The following is a 12,500-nucleotide window of genomic DNA, read 5'->3' as shown; positions in this document are numbered from 1 at the left end:
AAGATGTTATTACTGTAAGTTTTTTGAATATTCTTACATATTATACTTTAGATCAGACCTGGGCAAATTAGGGCCGCATTTGTTTTTGTATCTTTCGCGTTCATATTTCACTTTTGTTGCATTTTTGTTGCGTTTCGCCTGATCTGTTTTGATTGTTCTCTTCACATCTGTGCCCCAGTGTCCTAATGGATAAGGCACTGGCCTCCTAAGCCAGGGATTGTGGGTTCGAGTCCCATCTGGGGTGTTGTCATTCAGTAAAAAAGTTTAAAATTCCATTCCGTTTTTTAAGGCGGTCTGTCATAACGTTTGTAGCATTCAGACATTGTTGTGAGGATTTGTATTAGTGTTCCTAAAAATAGATACATCGGCCCCCAGGCACATTTTTTTCTCTAAATTTGGTCCCCCGTGGCAAAATAATTGCCCAGGCCTGCTTTAGACCAATCATTTTAAGATGCTAACTTTTTTTCTGTAAAATAGTGAAAAAAAAAATTCAATAACCCGTTATCGCATTAATTTCGAAGGCCCTGATCCAAAGTAATTCTGGCACAGTTCCAGGTGCTCATACACAGGTAGATTGTTGGTTATTTAATTTGTCGTAGTTGGTATTGAATTTGGTAACATGTCTACGGTCAGATCTATGTTTTCAGTCCTAATTTGGTCATATCTCGTCCGTACCAAACGGTCAGATGTGATGGTGGATTCTATTTGTTGAGGAAAAGACAACACCCCAGATGGGACTCGAACCCACAATCCCTGGCTTAGAAGGCCAGTGCTTTATCCATTAGTATTGCGTTTGGTAACATGTCTATAGTCAGGTCTATCTATGTATTCAACCTAATTTGGTCATATCTAGTCCGTACCGAATGGTCAGATGTGATGGTGGATTCTATTTGTTGAGGAAAAGACAACACCCCAGATGGGACTCGAACCCACAATCCCTGGCTTAGGAGGCCAGTGCCTTATCCATTAGGCCACTGGGGCACACATACATCTTATGTTGTCAATATTCAGTGTTTTATCCTTCATAGTTAATATTGTAAATCCCACATTCTTTATTTTCACGTACATTCTGGGTGTCTCATTCAGTAAAACAATTTAAAATTCCATTCAGTTTTTTAAGGCGGTCAGTCGTAACGTTTTTAGCATTCAGACATTGTTGTGACTATTTGTATTAGTGTCCCTAAAAATAGATATAATGGCCCCCAGACCTAAATTTGGTCCCCTGTGGCAAAATAATTGCCCAGACATGCTTTAGACCAATCATTTTAAGATGTTAACCTTTTTTCTGTAAAATAGTGAAAAAAAAATATTTCAATAAGCCATTATCGCATTAATTTCGAAGGCTCTAATCTAAAGTAATCCTGGCACAGTTCCAGGTGCTCATACACAGGTAGAACTCAACTGATTGTTAGTTATTTAATTTGTCAAATTTGGTAACGTGTCTATGGTCAGGTCTATGTATTCAGTCCTAATTTGGTCATATCTAGTCCGTAGCAAACAGTCAGATGTGATGGTGGATTCTATTTGTTGAGGAAAAGACAACACCCCAGATGGGACTCGAACCCACAATCCCTGGCTTAGAAGGCCAGTGCCTTATCCATTAGGCCACTGGGGCACACATGTGAAGAGAACAATCAAAACAGGTTGCAGATGAAATCACAGAGTGGTTATGATCATGATTGAAACTTTGAAAATAGTTAATGGTGATTAGTCGCCTTTGGTCCGTAGTTAACTCATAATGTATCCCGAAAAATCGCATATAGAATTTTTTTTAATGTTATTGTATATTGTACTTTAGACCAATCATTTTAAGATGTTATTATTGTAAGTTTTTTGAATATTCCTACATATTATACTTTAGATCAGACCTGGGCAAATTAAGGCCGCATTTGTTTTTGTATCTTTCGCGTTCATATTTCACTCTTTGTCGCACTTTTGTTGCGTTTTGCTTGATCTGTTTTGATTGTTCTCTTCATTTGTGTGCCCCAGTGGCCTAATGGATAAGGCACTGGCCTCCTAAGCCAGGGATTGTCGGTTCGAGTCCCATCTGGGGTGTTGTCATTCAGTAAAAAAGTTTAAAATTCCATTCCTTTTTTTAAGGCGTTCTGTCATAACGTTTGTAGCATTCAGACATTGTTGTGAGGATTTGTATTAGTGTTCCTAAAAATAGATATATTGGCCCCAGACACATTTTTTTCTCTAAATTTGGTCCCCCGTGGCAAAATAATTGCCCAGGCCTGCTTTAGACCAATCATTTTAAGATCTTCACTTTTTTTCTGTAAAATAGTGAAAAAAAAATATTTCAATAACCCGTTATCGCATTAATTTGGAAGGCCCTAATTTAAAGTAATTCTGGCACAGTTCCAGGTGCTCATACACAGGTAGATTGTTGGTTATTTAATTTGTCGTAGTTGGTATTGAATTTAGTAACATGTCTACGGTCAGATCTTTGTTTTCAGTCCTAATTCGGTCATATCTAGTCCGTAGCAAACGGTCAGATGTGATGGTGGATTCTATTTGTTGAGGAAAAGACAACAACCCAGATGGGACTCGAACCCACAATCCCTGGCTTAGGAGGCCAGTGCCTTATCCATTAGTATTGCGTTTGGTAGCATGTCTATAGTCAGGTCTATCTATGTATTCAACCTAATTCGGTCATATCTAGTCCGTAGCAAACGGTCAGATGTGTTGGTGGATTCTATTTGTTGAGGAAAAGACAACACCCCAGATGGGACTCGAACCCACAATCCCTGGCTTAGGAGGCCAGTGCCTTATCCATTAGGCCACTGGGGCACACACACATCTTATGTTGTCAATATTCAGTGTTTTATCCTTCATAGTTAATATTGTAAATCCCACATTCTTTATTTTCACGTACATTCTGGGTGTCTCATTCAGTAAAACAATTTAAAATTCCATTCCGTTTTTTAAGGCGGTCAGTCGTAACGTTTTTAGCATTCAGACATTGTTGTGACTATTTGTATTAGTGTTCCTAAAAATAGATATAGTGGCCCCCAGACCTAAATTTGGTCCCCCGTGGCAAAATAATTGCCCAGACCTGCTTTAGACCAATCATTTTAAGATGTTAACCTTTTTTCTGTAAAATAGTGAAAACAAAATATTTCAATAAGCCATTATCGCATTAATTTGTAAGGCTCTAATCTAAAGTAATCCTGGCACAGTTCCAGGTGCTCATACACAGGTAGAACTCAACTGATTGTTAGTTATTTAATTTGTCGAATTTGGTTACGTGCCTATGGTCAGGTCTATGTATTCAGTCCTAATTTGGTCATATCTAGTCCGTAGCAAACGGTCAGATGTTCATATTTCACTCTTTGTTGCATTTTTGTTGCGTTTCGCTTGATCTGTTTTGATTGTTCCCTTCATTTGTGTGCCCCAGTGGCCTAATGGATAAGGCAATGGCCTCCTAAGCCAGGGATTGTGGGTTCGAGTCCCATCTGGGGTGTTGTCTTTCAGTAAAAAAGTTTAAAATTCCATTCTGTTTTTTAAGGCGGTCTGTCATAACGTTTGTAGCATTCAGACATTGTTGTGAGGATTTGTATTAGTGTAAACCTGGGCAAATTAAGGCCGCATTTGTTTTTGTATCTTTCGCGTTCATATTTCACTCTTTGTTGCATTTTTGTTGCGTTTTGCTTGATCTGTTTTGATTGTTCTCCTTCATTTGTGTGCCCCGGTGGCCTAATGGATAAGGCACTGGCCTCCTAAGCCAGGGATTGTGGGTTCGAGTCCCATCTGGGGTGTTGTCATTCAGTAAAAAAGTTTAAAATTCCATTCCATTTTTTAAGGCGGTCTGTCATAACGTTTGTAGCATTCAGACATTGTTGTGAGGATTTGTATTAGTGTTCCTAAAAATAGATATATCGGCCCCCAGACACATTTTTTTCTCTAAATTTGGTCCCCCGTGGCAAAATAATTTCCCAGGCCTGCTTTAGACCAATCATTTAAAGATGTTAACCTTTTTTTCTGTAAAATAGTGAAAAAAAAAAAATTCAATAACCCGTTATCGCATTAATTTCGAAGGCCCTGATCTAAAGTAATTCTGGCACAGTTCCAGGTGCTCATACACAGGTAGAATTCAAATGATTATTAGTCTTTTAATTTGTCAAATTTGGTAACGTGTCTATGTATTCAGTCCTAATTTGGTCATATCTAGTCCGTAGCAAACGGTCAGATGTGATGGTGGATTCTATTTGTTGAGGAAAAGACAACACCCCAGATGGGACTCGAACCCACAATCCCTGGCTTAGAAGGCCAGTGCCTTATCCATTAGGCCACTGGGGCACACCTATGAAGAGAACAATCAAAACAGGTTGCAGATGAAATCACAGAGTGGTTATGATCATGATTGAAACTTTGAAAATAGTTAATGGTGATTAGTCGCCTTTGGTCCGTAGTTAACTCATAATGTATCCCGAAAAATCGCATATAGAATTTTTTTTTAATGTTATTGTATATTGTACTTTAGACCAATCATTTTAAGATGTTATTATTGTAAGTTTTTTTAATATTCCTACATATTATACTTTAGATCAGACCTGGGCAAATTAAGGCCGCATTTGTTTTTGTATCTTTCGCGTTCATATTTCACTCTTTGTCGCACTTTTGTTGCGTTTTGCTTGATCTGTTTTGATTGTTCTCTTCATTTGAGTGCCCCAGTGGCCTAATGGATAAGGCACTGGCCTCCTAAGCCAGGGATTGTGGGTTGGAGTCCCATCTGGGGTGTTGTCATTCAGTAAAAAAGTTTAAAATTCCATTCCTTTTTTTAAGGCGGTCTGTCATAACGTTTGTAGCATTCAGACATTGTTGTGAGGATTTGTATTAGTGTTCCTAAAAATAGATATATTGGCCCCAGCCACATTTTTTTCTCTAAATTTGGTCCCCCGTGGCAAAATAATTTCCCAGGCCTGCTTTAGACCAATCATTTAAAGATCTTCACTTTTTTTCTGTAAAATAGTGAAAAAAAAAAAATTCAATAACCTGTTATCGCATTAATTTGGAAGGCCCTAATTTAAAGTAATTCTGGCACAGTTCCAGGTGCTCATACACAGGTAGATTGTTGGTTATTTAATTTGTCGTAGTTGGTATTGAATTTAGTAACATGTCTACGGTCAGATCTATGTTTTCAGTCCTAATTTGGTCATATCTAGTCCGTACCAAACGGTCAGATCTGATGGTGGATTCTATTTGTTGAGGAAAAGACAACACCCCAGATGGGACTCGAACCCACAATCCCTGACTTAGAAGGCCAGTGCCTTATCCATTAGTATTGCATTTGGTAACATGTCTATAGTCAGGTCTATGTATTGAACCTAATTTGGTCATATTTAGTCCGTACCGAATGGTCAGATGTGTTGGTGGATTCTATTTGTTGAGGAAAAGACAACACCCCAGATGGGACTCGAACCCACAATCCCTGGCTTAGGAGGCCAGTGCCTTATCCATTAGGCCACTGGGGCACACATACACCTTATGTTGTCAATATTCAGTGTTTTATCCTTCATAGTTAATATTGTAAATCCCACATTCTTTATTTTCACGTACATTCTGGGTGTCTCATTCAGTAAAACAATTTAAAATTCCATTCCGTTTTTAAGGCGGTCAGTCGTAACGTTTTTAGCATTCAGACATTGTTGTGACTATTTGTATTAGTGTCCCTAAAAGTAGATATAATGGCCCCCAGACCTAAATTTGGTCCCCCGTGGCAAAATAATTTCCCAGGCCTGCTTTAGACCAATCATTTTAAGATGTTAACCTTTTTTCTGTAAAATAGTGAAAACAAAATATTTCAATAAGCCATTATCGCATTAATTTGTAAGGCTCTAATCTAAAGTAATCCTGGCACAGTTCCAGGTGCTCATACACAGGTAGAACTCAACTGATTGTTAGTTATTTAATTTGTCAAATTTGGTAACGTGTCTATGGTCAGGTCTATGTATTCAGTCCTAATTTGGTCATATCTAGTCCGTAGCAAACGGTCAGATGTGATGGTGGATTCTATTTGTTGAGGAAGAGACAACACCCCAGATGGGACTCGAACCCACAATCCCTGGCTTAGAAGGCCAGTGCCTTATCCATTAGGCCACTGGGGCACACATATGAAGAGAACAATCAAAACAGGTTGCAGATGAAATCACAGAGTGGTTATGATCATGATTGAAACTTTGAAAATAGTTAATGGTGATTAGTCGCCTTTGGTCCGTAGTTAACTCATAATGTATCCCGAAAAATCGCATATAGAATTTTTTTTTAATGTTATTGTATATTGTACTTTAGACCAATCATTTTAAGATGTTATTACTGTAAGTTTTTTGAATATTCCTACATATTATACTTTAGATCAGACCTGGGCAAATTAAGGCCGCATTTGTTTTTGTATCTTTCGCGTTCATATTTCACTCTTTGTTGCATTTTTGTTGCGTTTCGCTTGATCTGTTTTGATTGTTCCCTTCATTTGTGTGCCCCAGTGGCCTAATGGATAAGGCACTGGCCTCCTAAGCCAGGGATTGTGGGTTCGAGTCCCATCTGGGGTGTTGTCTTTCAGTAAAAAAGTTTAAAATTCCATTCTGTTTTTTTAGGCGGTCTGTCATAACGTTTGTAGCATTCAGACATTGTTGTGAGGATTTGTATTAGTGTTCCTAAAAATAGATATATCGACCCCCAGACACATTTTTTTCTCTAAATTTGGTCCCCCGTGGCAAAATAATTGCCCAGGCCTGCTTTAGACCAATCATTTTAAGATGTTCACTTTTTTTCTGTAAAATAGTGAAAAAAAAATATTTGAATAACCCGTTATCGCATTAATTTTGGAGGCCCTGATCTAAAGTAATTCTGGCATAGTTCCAGGTGTTCATACACAGGTAGAACTCAACTGATTGTTAGTTATTTAATTTGTCGAATTTGGTAACGTGTCTATGTATTCAGTCCTAATTTGGTCATACCTAGTCCGTAGCAAACGGTCAGATGTGATGGTGGATTCTATTTGTTGAGGAAGAGACAACACCCCAGATGGGACTCGAACCCACAATCCCTGGCTTAGGAGGCCAGTGCCTTATCCATTAGGCCACTGGGGCACACATATAAAGAGAACAATCAAAACAGGTTGCAGATGAAATCCCAGAGTGGTTATGATCATGATTGAAACTTTGAAAATAGTTAATGGTGATTAGTCGCCTTTGGTCCGTAGTTAACTCATAATGTATCCCGAAAAATCGCATATAGAATTTTTTTTTAATGTTATTGTATATTGTACTTTAGACCAATCATTTTAAGATGTTATTACTGTAAGTTTTTGAATATTCTTACATATTATACTTTAGATCAGACCTGGGCAAATTAAGGCCGCATTTGTTTTTGTATCTTTCGCGTTCATATTTCACTCTTTGTTGCATTTTTGTTGCGTTTCGCTTGATCTGTTTTGATTGTTCCTTTCATTTGTGTGCCCCAGTGGCCTAATGGATAAGGCACTGGCCTCCTAAGCCAGGGATTGTGGGTTCGAGTCCCATCTGGGGTGTTGTCTTTCAGTAAAAAAGTTTAAAATTCCATTCTATTTTTTAAGGCGGTCTGTCATAACGTTTTTAACATTCAGACATTGTTGTGAGGATTTGTATTAGTGTTCCTAAAAATAGATATATCGGCCCCAGGCACATTTTTTTCTCTAAATTTGGTCCCCCGTGGCAAAATAATTGCCCAGGCCTGCTTTAGACCAATCATTTTAAGATGCTAACTTTTTTTCTGTAAAATAGTGAATACAAAAAAATTCAATAAGCCGTTATCGCATTAATTTGGAAGGCCCTGATCTAAAGTAAGTCTGGCACAGTTCCAGGTGCTCATACACAGGTAGAACTCAACTGATTGTTAGTTATTTAATTTGTCAAATTTGGTAACGTGTCTATGTATTCAGTCCTAATTTGGTCATATCTAGTCCGTAGTAAACGGTCAGATGTGATGGTGGATTCTATTTGTTGAGGAAAAGACAACACCCCAGATGGGACTCGAACCCACAATCCCTGGCTTAGGAGGCCAGTGCCTTATCCATTAGGCCACTGGGGCACACATATGAAGAGAACAATCAAAACAGGTTGCAGATGAAATCACAGAGTGGTTATGATCATGATTGAAACTTTGAAAATAGTTAATGGTGATTAGTTGCCTTTGGTCCGTAGTTAACTCATAATGAATCCCGAAAAATCGCATATAGAATTTTTTTTTAATGTTGTTGTATATTGTACTTTAGACCAATCATTTTAAGATGTTATTATTGTAAGTTTTTTGAATATTCCTACATATTATACTTTAGATCAGACCTGGGCAAATTAAGGCCGCATTTGTTTTTGTATCTTTCGCGTTCATATTTCACTCTTTGTCGCACTTTTGTTGCGTTTCGCTAGGTCTGTTTTGATTGTTCTCTTCATTTGAGTGCCCCAGTGGCCTAATGGATAAGGCACTGGCTTCCTAAGCCAGGGATTGTGGGTTCGAGTCCCATCTGGGGTGTTGTCATTCAGTAAAAAAGTTTAAAATTCCATTCCGTTTTTTAAGGCGGTCTGTCATAACGTTTGTAGCATTCAGACATTGTTGTGAGGATTTGTATTAGTGTTCCTAAAAATAGATATATCGGCCCCCAGACACATTTTTTTCCTCTAAATTTGGTCCCCCGTGGCAAAATAATTTCCCAGGCCTGCTTTAGACCAATCATTTTAAGATGTTCACTTTTTTTCTGTAAAATAGTGAAAAAAAAATATTTCAATAACCCGTTATCGCATTAATTTGGAAGGCCCTAATTTAAAGTAATTCTGGCACAGTTCCAGGTGCTCATACACAGGTAGATTGTTGGGTATTTAATTTGTCGTAGTTGGTATTGAATTTAGTAACATGTCAGATCTATGTTTTCAGTCCTAATTTGGTCATATATCTAGTCTGTACCAAATGGTCAGATGTGTTGGTGGATTCTATTTGTTGAGGAAAAGACAACACCCCAGATGGGACTCGAACCCACAATCCCTGGCTTAGAAGGCCAGTGCCTTATCCATTAGTATTGAGTTTGGTAACATGTCTATAGTCAGGTCTATGTATTCAATCCTAATTTGGTCATATCTAGTCTGTACCAAATGGTCAGATGTGTTGGTGGATTCTATTTGTTGAGGAAAAGACAACACCCCAGATGGGACTCGAACCCACAATCCCTGGCTTAGGAGGCCAGTGCCTTATCCATTAGGCCACTGGGGCACACAATAAAAGTGCGAGGTATGCTATATTCTATAAAAACCTCCTATGGCGGCCAGGATGGTATTTTGAGTCAATGGAGCAACCTCTGGAGGAGCACACTCGTCCTCCTCAGCTGCTGACGCTGACGCCAACGCTCTTTCAGTGGACAGCAGGTATTCTCGGGCCTGACGTTCACCAGTGTTTATGTGAGATCACCAGTATCTCTGTGGGCTTTCCGGGCTAAGCTCCTAATTGGTCACGGCTCATCAATCACACGGGGCAGCCCCCTTTCGCTTGAGGTCCCATCCAAACATGGAAGACTGATGAGACCGGTGGAATGGACTCCCAAAGGCCGACAAGTCAGCTTTAGGAAGGGAAAAACTGAGGTTTGTGTGTGTGTGAAAACGACAGTTGATCCAGGTTAATGTATCGTTTGTATTTCCTGAAACCTTAGATCAGTCCTTCTTGACATTTATTCCAAATCCATTACCCAGAAGCCTATTCCGACGGGATCAAAGGGGTCGTAGCTACTCCTTGACCGTGGTGCGGTCGTTATTTAGTTTGGCTTGACTCTTCCAAAGTCCAGGGGAGAGGAATTCCTGCACAAGTGGTTTAGCGGGTCATGGCAAAGGCACGATCCAAACAATGTTTGCATGTGTTCATTCATTAATCACAGATCCGGGACGGAGGTCATTGTGGTTTGATACACGACAAGCAGCACCGGTACCAACACACTTCAACGGAACCACATCCAATTTTCTTCAGCCACCAGGAATAATCAGCCGTGTCATCCCTGTCGTAAATCTTCGGAGCGCGGCGGTAGCTCGCAGCCTAGGTGGGAGTCGGCCTCCGTATCATAAATCCCGTGTTGTCTCAGCAGGACCAGTTTCCCGCTTTCTGATCACAAGCATCCCACAGGAGTCAATCCGCAAGATGGACTGTCTCTCCACTGCAGTTGGCCACTTTTTACCTTCATGTGCAGCTCTGGAACCACCATCTAAATCATTTGGCATGGAATGAAACCAGGCTGGAAGTAAGTATTCATTCCAAGACTACGGATTGTGATTTAGGGAGAAATGGTAAGTAGGATCAGGTTCTTTCTTTTATTCGAAAAACATGTCCGTCTCTCAAAAAGGGGCAAAAGAAACTGGGGCGAATCAATGATTGCAGGAGCAGACATTAAAAGATCATTTCTACTGAAGACTTCTCTGCAATCTGTCAGACATTTATGGCTTCAAGGGAGGAATAATGTCCCATTGACCTAATCATAACCCATAACCTAATCCGCCTTTGTACTTCTGAACCTGCTATAAATCCACTTTACATTGCCGGGAATCTAAGTCTCCTTCCAAATGGAACCCTATTGACTTTTAAGCTTCAGGAATTACAACAAAACCACACCGTAAAAACCTCTTGAAATATTGGACTCGTTCATACTCGAGCTGAAGAAAGATGCATCTTTTTTCAGAGTTAGTCTGTTGTCTTTTAGCATCCTTGTGCAGTAGTTTGAATACCATCGTTGAAAAAGTCTGGTAACTCCTCTACATTTGCCTTGTTACACGACCAGGGAGTGTTCCTCGTTCGACGAGACATCCACAACGATACGGTCCAAAGGATCTATCAAGGCTCTCAATCAATCAATCAATGTTTATTTATATAGCCCTAAATCACAAGTGTCTCAAAGGGCTGTACAAGCCACAACGACATCCTCGGTACAGAGCCCACATACGGGCAAGGAAAAACTCACCCCAGTGGGACGTCGGTGAATGACTATGAGAAACCTTGGTGAGGACCACATCTGTGGGTAACCCCCCCCCCCCCTCTAGGGGAGACCGAAAGCAATGGATGTTGAGTGGGTCTGACATAACATTGTGAAAGTCCAGTCCACAGTGGATCCAACACATCAGCGGGAGTCCAGTCCATAGCGGGGCCAACAGGAAACCATCCCGAGCGGAGACGGGTCAGCAGCGCAGAGATGTCCCCAACCGATGCACAGGCTAGTGGTCCACCCGGGGTCCCGACTCTGGACAGCCAGCACTTCATCCATGGCCACCGGACCTATGCAACTCCCCCTCGCAAGGGACAGGGGAGAAGAGGAGAGAAGAAAAGAAACGGCAGATCAACTGGTCTAAAAAAGGGGGGTCTATTTAAAGGCTAGATTATACAAATGAGTTTTAAGATGGGACTTAAATGCTTCTACTGAGGTAGCATCTCTAACTGTTACCGGGAGGGCATTCCAGAGTACTGGAGCCCGAATAGAAAACGCTCTATAGCCCGCAGACTTTTTTTTGGCTCTGGGAATCACTAATAAGCCGGAGTTCTTTGAACGCAGATTTCTTGTCGGGAAATATGGTACAATACAATCGGCGAGATAGGCTGGAGCTAAACCGTGTAGTATTTTATACGTAAGTAGTAAAACCTTAAAGTCGCATCTTAAGTGCACAGGAAGCCAGTGCAAGTGAGCCAGTATAGGCGTAATATGATCAAACTTTCTTGTTAAGGCTGAAACTGAAAGAACTCCCCAAATGTTGACGATCTGCCTCGTCTTCTTGGCCGCTACGAGCTAGCTTTCAATCCATGCTATCTCAGAGTGTAGTAGTGTAATGAGATGGGATTACAGATACGGTATTTAGGGCCCGAGCATCAAAAAGCTGCGACGGCCCAATTGAAATGGTCTTCTTCCTTATTGTACTCCCACTTCAATCGCATTTATGAGGGCCTTAACGAACACGACATTTTTAAGTTGACTCAGTAGCGCCCCCCTTAGAAATTAGCTAAAAATTACACCCCTGCTTTATCTATCGTCACATGACCGTCTCGAGAAACCATATTATTGTTTGAAAATAAGCAGGAAGTCGACCGTCTTGGTTTCCGTCGGCCAGTTTTATGCTAAAAACAAGGGTCGGGCTTTTACGAATTCCTTCAAAGATTTTTAAATTGCGAAGGAAATTTGCCTACGTCCTGAGATGTGGGCGTGTCACGGAGCCAAACTTTGCTCACCACACAATGCATGAATAATTTTGTCTTGACAAATTCATATCTGAGTCATCATCGGTTGTCAGGTTCCAACACTGATGACATTTATTAAACAGACAAGAAGCAAGGAATCATGCAGAGACAGAGTTCAATTTTGCTCAATGAGGGGAGACGTATTGGGCTGTACACTCAGTTACAGTTCCAACCTACGCTCTAAGGCACAGCCCACGTGCTCCTCTATTTATTCGGGAGGTCCCTGGTTACATCACTGAGGCTGCTTCTGAAGGAAATGGGGGTCATTT

At 40.4% G+C, this 12,500-nt stretch overlaps 17 non-coding genes across 17 annotated transcripts; 8 read left to right on the top strand and 9 right to left on the bottom strand.

Annotated features, from left to right (window-relative positions):
* The first annotated feature begins 171 nt into the window (after nt 1-171).
* Nucleotides 172-244, top strand: trnar-ccu (transfer RNA arginine (anticodon CCU)). Its single transcript has one exon. It is a non-coding gene; the product is annotated as a tRNA-Arg (tRNA).
* Nucleotides 245-908: 664 nt separating this feature from the next.
* trnar-ccu (transfer RNA arginine (anticodon CCU)) lies at nt 909-981 on the bottom strand. The gene has a single exon. It is a non-coding gene; the product is annotated as a tRNA-Arg (tRNA).
* Nucleotides 982-1,542: 561 nt separating this feature from the next.
* On the bottom strand, nt 1,543-1,615 carry trnar-ucu (transfer RNA arginine (anticodon UCU)). The gene has a single exon. It is a non-coding gene; the product is annotated as a tRNA-Arg (tRNA).
* Nucleotides 1,616-1,982: 367 nt separating this feature from the next.
* On the top strand, nt 1,983-2,055 carry trnar-ccu (transfer RNA arginine (anticodon CCU)). The gene has a single exon. It is a non-coding gene; the product is annotated as a tRNA-Arg (tRNA).
* Nucleotides 2,056-2,720: 665 nt separating this feature from the next.
* Nucleotides 2,721-2,793, bottom strand: trnar-ccu (transfer RNA arginine (anticodon CCU)). The gene has a single exon. It is a non-coding gene; the product is annotated as a tRNA-Arg (tRNA).
* Nucleotides 2,794-3,393: 600 nt separating this feature from the next.
* trnar-ccu (transfer RNA arginine (anticodon CCU)) lies at nt 3,394-3,466 on the top strand. The gene has a single exon. It is a non-coding gene; the product is annotated as a tRNA-Arg (tRNA).
* A 222-nt stretch (nt 3,467-3,688) lies between these two features.
* On the top strand, nt 3,689-3,761 carry trnar-ccu (transfer RNA arginine (anticodon CCU)). The gene has a single exon. It is a non-coding gene; the product is annotated as a tRNA-Arg (tRNA).
* A 468-nt stretch (nt 3,762-4,229) lies between these two features.
* trnar-ucu (transfer RNA arginine (anticodon UCU)) lies at nt 4,230-4,302 on the bottom strand. The gene has a single exon. It is a non-coding gene; the product is annotated as a tRNA-Arg (tRNA).
* A 368-nt stretch (nt 4,303-4,670) lies between these two features.
* Nucleotides 4,671-4,743, top strand: trnar-ccu (transfer RNA arginine (anticodon CCU)). The gene has a single exon. It is a non-coding gene; the product is annotated as a tRNA-Arg (tRNA).
* A 661-nt stretch (nt 4,744-5,404) lies between these two features.
* On the bottom strand, nt 5,405-5,477 carry trnar-ccu (transfer RNA arginine (anticodon CCU)). Its single transcript has one exon. It is a non-coding gene; the product is annotated as a tRNA-Arg (tRNA).
* Nucleotides 5,478-6,037: 560 nt separating this feature from the next.
* trnar-ucu (transfer RNA arginine (anticodon UCU)) lies at nt 6,038-6,110 on the bottom strand. The gene has a single exon. It is a non-coding gene; the product is annotated as a tRNA-Arg (tRNA).
* Nucleotides 6,111-6,478: 368 nt separating this feature from the next.
* On the top strand, nt 6,479-6,551 carry trnar-ccu (transfer RNA arginine (anticodon CCU)). Its single transcript has one exon. It is a non-coding gene; the product is annotated as a tRNA-Arg (tRNA).
* Nucleotides 6,552-7,018: 467 nt separating this feature from the next.
* trnar-ccu (transfer RNA arginine (anticodon CCU)) lies at nt 7,019-7,091 on the bottom strand. Its single transcript has one exon. It is a non-coding gene; the product is annotated as a tRNA-Arg (tRNA).
* A 367-nt stretch (nt 7,092-7,458) lies between these two features.
* trnar-ccu (transfer RNA arginine (anticodon CCU)) lies at nt 7,459-7,531 on the top strand. The gene has a single exon. It is a non-coding gene; the product is annotated as a tRNA-Arg (tRNA).
* A 466-nt stretch (nt 7,532-7,997) lies between these two features.
* Nucleotides 7,998-8,070, bottom strand: trnar-ccu (transfer RNA arginine (anticodon CCU)). The gene has a single exon. It is a non-coding gene; the product is annotated as a tRNA-Arg (tRNA).
* Nucleotides 8,071-8,438: 368 nt separating this feature from the next.
* trnar-ccu (transfer RNA arginine (anticodon CCU)) lies at nt 8,439-8,511 on the top strand. The gene has a single exon. It is a non-coding gene; the product is annotated as a tRNA-Arg (tRNA).
* A 659-nt stretch (nt 8,512-9,170) lies between these two features.
* Nucleotides 9,171-9,243, bottom strand: trnar-ccu (transfer RNA arginine (anticodon CCU)). Its single transcript has one exon. It is a non-coding gene; the product is annotated as a tRNA-Arg (tRNA).
* Between the last annotated feature and the right edge of the window lie 3,257 nt (nt 9,244-12,500).

The sequence above is a fragment of the Entelurus aequoreus genome, linkage group LG08 (assembly GCF_033978785.1).
Source record: "Entelurus aequoreus isolate RoL-2023_Sb linkage group LG08, RoL_Eaeq_v1.1, whole genome shotgun sequence".
Lineage (NCBI taxonomy): Eukaryota > Metazoa > Chordata > Actinopteri > Syngnathiformes > Syngnathidae > Entelurus > Entelurus aequoreus.
Note: the sequence above shows the minus strand (reverse complement) of the source record. Positions and strands in the feature narration are given on the sequence as shown.